Genomic DNA, 9,569 nt, shown 5'->3' on the forward strand with positions numbered 1-9,569 from the left:
CCTTTTTTTTTCCAGCCAATATTAGAAACCAAAGGTTATCAATTTATAAATTTATTCTCAGGTACCTTCAGAGAAGTTTCATTGGAAAACTTTCTGATTGTGCCATCCCTAAGAATGGCTGATCTTCAAATTATAATTTAAAAATGAAGTGCAATTAGCTGATGATGAATTTACTGCTTGGCAGGACTCACCTCCTGCTGTGCTGAACACTCATTGTGGTTCTCCATGTCCTGGTGGAGGAACCAACTGATTAAACCCCAATTCTGAGAGACGTTTCCCCATCCTCTGGCCATTCGCACACAGGTGTAGAAGTGACTCACTTCAGCAAAACTAAGTGCAGATAATTCAGGATCAGAGGCCAGATCATCTCCCAGTCCAAGCAGCTCACTGGGTGTTTAGCGACAGGAAGTGAGAGCCTGCTGTGGGGGTACCAGGCAGGGTGCCCCGCAAGCCCACAGTTCCCCTTGCTTTCAGGGCTTGGAGGGCACTGAAAACTGCCTCCATCTCCCCTCCCCTCCAAAGCTGCTGCTGCTGGCTGTCACCCAGTAGGGCAGGATTTAACATTATTCCTCCATGGGTCCGTGCCAGCCCCTTTCTAGTTGGTTCTTCAGCCTCCCCTGTTAGATGGCAGGCATTCACAAGTAAAATGTGTTGGAGAAGTCATATACTTAATATGTTCAGTATTTAGACAAATCTGGCAGGGTCATCCCCTCCCTGAGAGACTGACGGGAGATAATGGCCTTCTTAAGCACCCTGATTCCTATACAACGCACACCTCCCAGATGAGCTGCTACATTGGCGTGGCCTTTGATATTTCATAGGCACAGAAAGAGTAAAGCCAGTCTCCCATTATAACCATCCAGATTTTTATGGGGTGGAAACAGAAGAACACTAAATTACTAAAAGATCTTTAAAAATTAAAAAGAATTCGTAAAGGGAGGTTTGTCTCCTTAATGTAATGAGGTTAAATCTCTCTAAAGTTTTTCAGATGAAAAGATAATCGTTTCTTTATACTGAATAATACCTATGTGCCGGGTACTTTGTTTCTGCTTCAATCCTACAAGGGAGGCCTTTAATTTTGGGAGAACGTTGATGCCACGAGGAATTAACGAAATTGCTCAAGTCGCGTAACTAGTAATTTGTTCAGAATGAACTGGTGCTGCTACCCAATTTAACCTGCTGAACCTGTGAAGCACAGAGAGGTTTAGAGTCTTGGCCACAGTCACAGTATTAGTTATTCAGACTCAGAAGCCAAACACCAGGATGGCTGGTTCGGGAGGTACATTGCATATTCATGAAGGTAAGTTTTGGGGAGGTGAGATCTGGATACACCACCCTATAGAGGCCTTATGTCTCCAGACCTTTACTCTCAATCCAAATTTTGCACGTTTTTACAACCTGCAAAATCTCATGGAAGCCCCTGCGTCTGCAGGAAAGCCTTCCTTCATCACACACAGCAGTGGCCTGCTCCTCCTCAGCTAAGCTCCGAGCATACCTTTGGTCTACCTCTCTGTTAGTTTTAACCTGACTTTTGATCGGAAGTTCCACTGAGTTCAACCTATCTTAGCTTCCTACGTCATATCTGACAAATGATGCAGACATGACAATCATCGTTCTCATAAGCTGGAAAAAATAAATAGAATCATAGATATGGCTGCAAGGTCCTGACAATTAATTAATTTGTGATAAAACAATATCCCTCTTGATGGGATATTTGCATCCTTACCCTAGAAAATATATATATTTTCAAACGTATCAACTTTGTCACATTTTACTAGGTGTGCTCTCTCACCTCGATGCTGGGAGAAAAAACAAAACACACACACACACACAAAAAACCCACTGCCATCCATAGTTCCGGGTGAAGACAACAATGATAATAATAAAGGATGAAAGCTTCCCATTGTTAGAGTACTTAATTGTGTTTAAGCAGATAGCAACAGCACCATCCATACTTCCGGTGAAGACAACAATGATAATAGTAATTAAGGATGAAAGCTTCCCATTGCTAGAGTACTTAATTGTGTTTAAGCAGATAGCAACAGCACGTACACGCCACATGACGGCAGGCTCTAGGATCGAATTCTTCCAGAATTCTGTTAGTGATTATGTGGAAATTTCAAGGTTGCAGTAAGATTTTAATCTTCACAAAGGAAATACGTGCTGTGACCAAAGTTAAATCAGCACCAGAGTGGAAAAAAAGGGAAGAATCATTAATACCAGCTAGTTGTTTGAAGTGGGATCTTTGAATTCATCATTAATGCAATGGCAGATGTTTGATCATTTCCTAAAATTCTGACGACACCAGCCTATCTAATTAAACTTAAAATAAACAAATATAAAACTATGTATTTAAAAGTGTTCACGCAATTGTTCTCATAAGCCAGAAAAAATAAATAGGATCATAGATATGGCTGCAAGGTCCTGAGAATTAATTAATTTGGCAGAATTCAACAGCAATTTTAACACAACGATGTGCTACACTGGCTTAAAGAGCCATCATTTGACGATAAACCTTAATCTTCTTTCTCCAAAAAAAAAGAAAAAAGAAAGTAAAGTGCCATATTTGCAATTAAAAGCTTTGTTTTTAATACTCTCATTTTTAAAAAGATAGTGTTTTGAAGAAGCAATGCGTATTCGAAGCTTGCAAATGCTGCAGAAATCTTGGTTCTGTCACATCCTCATATGGAATCTACCCATTTTCTGTCCAACAGCTTTTTGATGATTACATTAAGTCAAATGCCAGCAATGCTGGGATTTCTACCAAACTTACATGCATATTAATCAGCAAAGTGCTATGAAAAACATGCCAATGCAGAGTACAGGTATTTTCTCATCAATAAACATTAGGCGCTTCATGGGAGGATTTTAGCTTGTGGTTTTAGAAATGTTTTTACATAACTTTTGGTAAAAGTTGCAAAGACAATTTAAGAGCTTCTTCTTTCCTTATTGAGTTTAGCAGCAAATAAAAGTTACGCAATCATAGCTAGTCCCTGATTGCAGTGAGTTCCGAAGCCCTTCCTTCACTCTCTGCTAACCCCGGGCTTGATTTCTCTAGATCTCTCTAATAGTGATGAGATCACCGGAAAGCAGCTCAAATGCCTAAACAATTAGGTAAGAGCTGGGCCTACTGATTTACTTATCAAGGGATAACCATCAGACTTTTAGAAATCAATGTTCCATCCTGTTCTCTGATGATCTTGAAATGTTTTGCCTCGATTGTTGGTGTTGATTCTCAATTTCGACCAGATGCAAATATGTCCACATGCATTTTTTTTTTCCCCTTTAAGGTATGATTCTATGGACTAGAACGTTCTAAAGTGAGTGTTGTATCTTGGTAATTAAAAGAAAATCTGCTAAATGTGTGAGCACCATTCCTCTGATTTCCATTTCCTTATAGATGGCCCTTATTCTTATCTCAAGTATTGAGTGTGTAATAAAGAAGCAACCAACAATAATGCAAATGTAAGAGAATGCATATCCGTTGTTAGGAATCCCAGTACTCAGTCTGCTTGATTAGTCCCTGGGTTCCTATCACAGGGACGAATCAGAGGGATGTTCCTATCACAAAAACTTATTTCTTAGCTTGGGTGAGTATCAGGGATTGATTACTGGGTTTATCTAGGTAGGTGTTCTTCGTGAATATGTCTCAATGAAAAAACCTGTAGAAAAAAACACACCTGCATATTCCGTTACGCAATTCTGTGTAGAAACATTGACCATAGCATGCCAAGTACATCTCTACCAAATTTGCCAAAAGATGTGAAATAAGAAGTGACGTAATTGTTTTTCTGTTAAAAATCTTCAATCCTTCCTTTCAATTAAAACCATATTTTATTTATCCTAAAACCAATGCTATTATTTAGGGAAGTGATGTTAACAAAATCTTAATAGTCTCTGTGTTAATCACAACGAATTTCTAATGTAAGAACTGCTGTATAATTTTGAAGTAGTTTGAAATGTGAGACTGTGATAGGAGGCTTGATTTTCAAAGGGACATTTATTAGTAGATCCTCCTGTCCCCTTTACCTGGAGAAAATTCAATGATTTTCTGTTGCTAGTTAAAATGAATGATTGTAAATTCCTTTTAAAAATGTATAAATTTATGACTGAAAAATAATTATGAGAGTGTACCTTGAATGAGACAACTTTGGACGCAATCTTTGGCATTTTAGGAAGTCGCAATTGTAATTTTATGCTAATAGATATCACCTGATTATTGAACTTACAAAAAATCTTATGTAACCTGTGGCATTGTCATGCATATTGAGCGGAGCTTATGACAAACTGCAGGAAGAAACTTCCTTGGGGGAATATGGAGAGGAATTTAAAACACTGCTTTTTCTGTGGCCATGGACAGTGATTAACATTCATTTTTTCTGGCAATATTAAGATCTGTGCTGGCAGCTAGAACAGGAGAGCGTGACATAAAGCCAAGAATTCAATTTCCAGGTAGAGAGTCAATTTGGTGTATTCTAGTCAAACCTTTTGTTTTCCAATTTCCTTTCGATTGCTCCAAATAAATATTCAACTCACTTTTTGGTTTACCTGCATAGCTATTTCCCAGGGCACAGATATGCCCCAGTAATTTTAGAAAGAGGTCCATTCAAAATGCGATATGGACGTTTTATGCCTTAATAAAATATCACCAGAAGATTTTGAGACCACAGATAACAATGTTGCCAAACAATAAAAAGCACATTATTCTTTATCAAGCATATGATATTAATGTATACAATTTAATACTTTATATCTCAGTCCATATCTAATCCCCACATAAATGAAATGGTTGTGATGTAAATTCAAGTGGTAAATACTTTGAACATCCAGGGTCAGTTTAATCCAAAATGAGCAAAATCAATTTAAATTATAAGACTCCGAGTCACTGAAAAATATCAATTTATTAGAACTTGCCATAAATACTCCTTAAAGGAAACTAACACTTAGAAGCCAAGATAGCCTAAGAAAAACAAATCTAGTCACAGATACATCTCACTAGTATACTTTTCTACCTTCAAAAGTCCTTCAGCATTCACTTAGGTCACGGCTGGAAATCATCTATCATACTTAACTTTAAATGTTAGAATGAAAAATAAAAGAAAGCAAAATCAGCAGAAATGAAGAGAACTCTGGAACCACAGATTTCCTAAAAAAATGAAACCCTTTGTCTAAAGAGAGGAAGGGTATAGGTTAGAAGTTCGTCATCACTGACTTGAAATATGTTCAGAACTTTCCAGGCGACATCATGCATTTTGAAGGAAGCCGGTTATTTTTTCTGATTAGAGATTCACAAATGTCTAAACACGCTACCACCTTGTGGTACCGGTGAGAACGGGCCAGTACTTACCATGGGAAGCAATAGCTTTCAGTGTCGACATCACTTTTCAGCCCCATATTCTTGCCTAACCAACCTTGTCAGAAAGCAGATCTGAATTAAACTAACTTACACAAATGGCTCATTTGCAATTTCCAACCTTTTGAACTTCCAACTGCCTCCCCATACGAATGAGGTTTCTCCATCATATTCACTTCTGGCTACCTTGGGTATTGTGTCTTCAGTGGCTGACTCATTCCACACTCTGCTCATGTAGCTTATCATTATCTCGTTCACAGACAAAATACACATTGAATTCAGATGAGAATGCCCACTGACTTGAGAATCTTAAGAAAGATAGCGGCACTGTGGTCCGAACAGCATGGTCACTAAGGAAAATATCAGAGCGAGGGTACAGAGTGCAAAAAAATATCTGGAAGTCCAGAGTGCAAAACGCAAACAATAACAACAACACATTACACTTAACTCCTCGCGATGTATTTCCCTTAGGGATTTTGCTTTCTTGTTTTTCATAAAAATTGGCCAAATCCAGAACAACGTTGTACATCGCTCTAATAGCTTTGTTTAATGACAATGTGGCTCACTTTCTCACTTAATAAAACATCACGTTCTTTTATATTTATTAAGTTTTAAAACCACCGAGGCATTTGTCTCATTAGCTTTGCTCTGAACAAAGAAATAACCTGGTCATAGTATGTCATTAATATGAAAATGAACAACACAGACCTTTCTGAGTGAACATTCTCACTTTCTATCTGAAGACAAGTGTTCTGCATACATACAAACACTGCAGACAGATGGCTTCTTATGTTTCACGCACGATAATATTAAGATACTCCCCCCTCATTATTGCACTCCAAAATGATCAGTGCCATCTTTTCAATCTACATTTTTAAAGTAGTTAACCTTCAGTAAGATAATCTATTGTGCTTATTTCAAAGTAAGGAGAGAGAACAACTCAAACATTCTATCAAGTTCAATCAAAACTTCCTGCTTCACTCCGTTGACACAATTCTGAACCTAGCCTCCAACTTTACAAAAGAAAATGGAAAAAAAAATTCACAAGGTAGAGCTTCAAGTTATCATAATATCTTAGGAGGATGTTATTTACTTTATGCCCAAAATATTTTGCAAGCTCCAAACCCTTCACCAGAACAACATGATAGGAATCTGCTATTATTTCTGCACTTCTCGCCACCCAAGAACCTGACAGCTTGTATTAAAAATAGTATTCAAGCAGGAACTCCCTGGTTAGCATCTCCCTTAAGTTTTAAGGCACTCCAATCATTGAGTCTTCTTTCTAAGAATCACTGAAGAGGTTTATGAAGACATATCAAACTATTCACGAAAACTAATTGATTTCTGTTAGTGCAATATATTAGAACTGATTACAATTACCATATCCAGCAGCCAGTCTGTACCTTTGCAGAGATCCGTCTCCAGTATCCATAACCACGCACTGCTCTGTTCCATCATGCTTCTCTTATTGCTGGGTGAGGCGCTTGCTCCTTCATTAAATAGCATTAAAAATAGACTGCACAGAACTCCCCACCGGAGCATGCTCCGACAGGGCTAATGCCATAGTTCTCAGGGTAACTCTACTCAGCTGGGATCTGGGAGGGAAAGTCACTGGGAGATCAGCAATTTGCAAATCTAATAGCACACACAAACCCTACTCAGTCTGAGCTGAGCAATGCCAAAGACATCAGCGTGTAGTGGGATTAAGTCACTGGGAAGCTGCAAGTCAATTTCTGGAGCTGTGTAAGTTTCTTTAACAATGACTCACCTAAACAAGGTATTCTGTTAGACAGGCGTTTACCTACAGCAACTCCATAGGATTTATGAAATAATTTAAGTCATGTCCCGACAGGGTAAATTAAGACATATCTGCACAGCAGTCAAAAAGTCTTGAAAATTAAAAAACAAATTATTTTAAAACAATCAAACCCAACTCTTTTAAAGCAGTTCATCACATTGATAAGCAAGGACAGTCATAGGTTAGCCTTTTGTAGCTCTTGTGACAAGGAAGTGTACCCCTTCAAGAAAATTGTATAATATTCTGGGAGTTGAAGTGGAAAAATGATACGAAAGGAAATAAAGGTTCAAACACAGATACGTACCTTACACATCCATATAAACCCGAAAAGAGTGCACGCGATCCCCGTTAGCAATGCAGCAGAAGCAGTTATTGCCAAGACAGTGGTTAACTCGGCTATTTGAACAAAACATAGCTAGAGCTCTCGGCTTCCAAACGACTGCCTTTTGTGAAAATGACACTGACTACGATCCTATGAAGACACGCAGGGCTTGTGGTGACACAGACACAGAGGATCAAAGGAGCAGGTGCATTTGTTTTAAAGTGTGTGGCAAAGGTCTCCTAACTTTTACCGTATGAAAAGATATTGTCCTGTCATCTCCATGTCTCCGCTTTCTTAAAACAATCCTAGCGATTTTGATCTCCAAAGTGGGTGAGGAGGAGGCAGGAATCCTTGGGATTCTGTCAGTGTTTGAGCAGAATCTTGTACAGATTCATTTCAACTTTGGAGAACGCTAGGCTTGTTTAGAGAGGCTGAAGTGTCATGCCAACAGACTTAAAAAATACCAAATCCAGTGGCTATCTGCATCCTAAACACAGTCTCCTGAAAGTGACTATCTACCAGCCTTGCGCTGTGCTTACGAGCTCCCCGTCGCTATAACTTGCAGTTCCCTCTTTGTTTTGTTTTTTTTTTCCTTTTAGGCTTGGACTCTGTCCTTATCCTGTATGGTCAGGAGGTGACCAAGTACTGAACCTGAGAAGCTAACAGCAACCACATCCTCTCCAGCTCTATGTCTATGCATCAACATTGAGTCAATTTCTCGTCCGAAGAAACTTCCTAAACACCTGTCTCATTCCATTCAATTCTATCACTAAATCTACAGCCTGCCACAGAAGACATCAAATTTGGCGTTGGCCATGAAACACAGACTTCAAACATGTAAAAACAAAGTAAACATCTAGTTTCCCCCTCCACCTCTTGGGAGCCAGGGCCCGAGTCCTGCGAGTACAACAAACAGATGACAACTTTGTACCCGGAGCATAGCTCTTTCGAATGCAATCAGAACCTTGCAAACTTTCTACCTTGAAATCTGCATAAATCACTGTAGACTTCTCTGATGAAACAATTGCCCTTTTCAGTCCTCTCCCAGCTTTCCAATTCTGTCTCATTTGGGGGAGAGGGAGTTTAAACCCCTCCTTTGACAAACACAACACAATACATATGTAACAACAGCTTTCTACAAACACAAACATGAAGGAGAAATACAGACTACGAACAATTATAAAGAACAGCACAGACATATGGCCGGAAGGAAGAGAAAACACACACAAAAGGCATGCGATGTTCACGTGGAAGACCTTGGTTATTACCTTGACCGCACAGTGGATATCCCCCCAGCGTCTTGGTGCCTTGATTAAGTTTTTGGCTTTTATTAATATGTTTGTTTTTTCAATGATTGATTTGGCTGGATTTGTTTGATTTGGCTTGGCTTTTTTTTTTTTGGTCGATTTATTTAACTGCTGGTAAAAGGAGGTTTTTACAGCGTTGGCAGCTGCGATCCTGGCAAGGCTGTGGCGACCACCGCTATGGTCACGCTGGTGGTTCCAGCTGGCGACCCCGCACCCCCGCTGCTGGCTGCTGCTCCGGACACGCTCTGGGGGCGCGCCGCCTTCTCTGTTGGAGTGGCTGCTGGGCGTGAACGTGCCCCCACCTCCTGTCTGCCAGTCTGTCCCTTCCCACGTCTGTCTGTCTGTTGCTCCACCGGGAAGCACAGCGCGGGTTTCTGGCTTTCCTGCGCTCAGTTCTCAGAGCTGCCGCTCTCGCTGGCGGTCCGTGCCTGAGTGGGTCTGTCTGTTCGTCTCTTGGTCCCACTAGCCATGCAGGGTCCCTCTAGCCATCTTCTGTGCGCGCCCCTCTCCGAGCCCCCCAGCCTCTCCCTCTGACAGAGGAGGGTGTCTGCAGGGGAAGGAGCGCGCGAATGCGCTCTCTCTCTCTCTCTCTCTCTCTCTCTCTCTCCTTTCTTTCTGCCTCTGCCTCCCCACTGTCTCAAGCTAACTGCTCGCACCTGTCCGTGGCGCCGTCACTCTCAGTCCCACTCGGAGCCAGCCAGCCCTGGTCCGTCCCTCGGTGCCACAGCCCCTACCTCTCCGCCTCCTCCGCCGTCTGCCTGTCCATCCGCTGGGCCGACTCTGCCCTCC

The 9,569-nt window shown here is 40.7% G+C and overlaps 1 protein-coding gene across 1 annotated transcript in view; it reads right to left on the minus strand.

Annotated features, from left to right (window-relative positions):
• The window catches only part of ARPP21 (cAMP-regulated phosphoprotein, 21kDa), a 152,870-nt gene extending 143,365 nt beyond the window's left edge, over positions 1–9,505 (minus strand). Inside the window, exon 1 of the mRNA XM_014548377.1 lies at positions 8,742–9,505. The gene's annotated coding sequence lies outside the window, so the exon portion shown is untranslated. The remainder of the gene's footprint in view (positions 1–8,741) is intronic.
• Positions 9,506–9,569: the final 64 nt, after the last annotated feature.

The sequence above is a fragment of the Myotis brandtii genome, unplaced genomic scaffold, assembly GCF_000412655.1.
Source record: "Myotis brandtii unplaced genomic scaffold, ASM41265v1 scaffold506, whole genome shotgun sequence".
NCBI classification, from domain to species: Eukaryota; Metazoa; Chordata; class Mammalia; order Chiroptera; family Vespertilionidae; genus Myotis; species Myotis brandtii.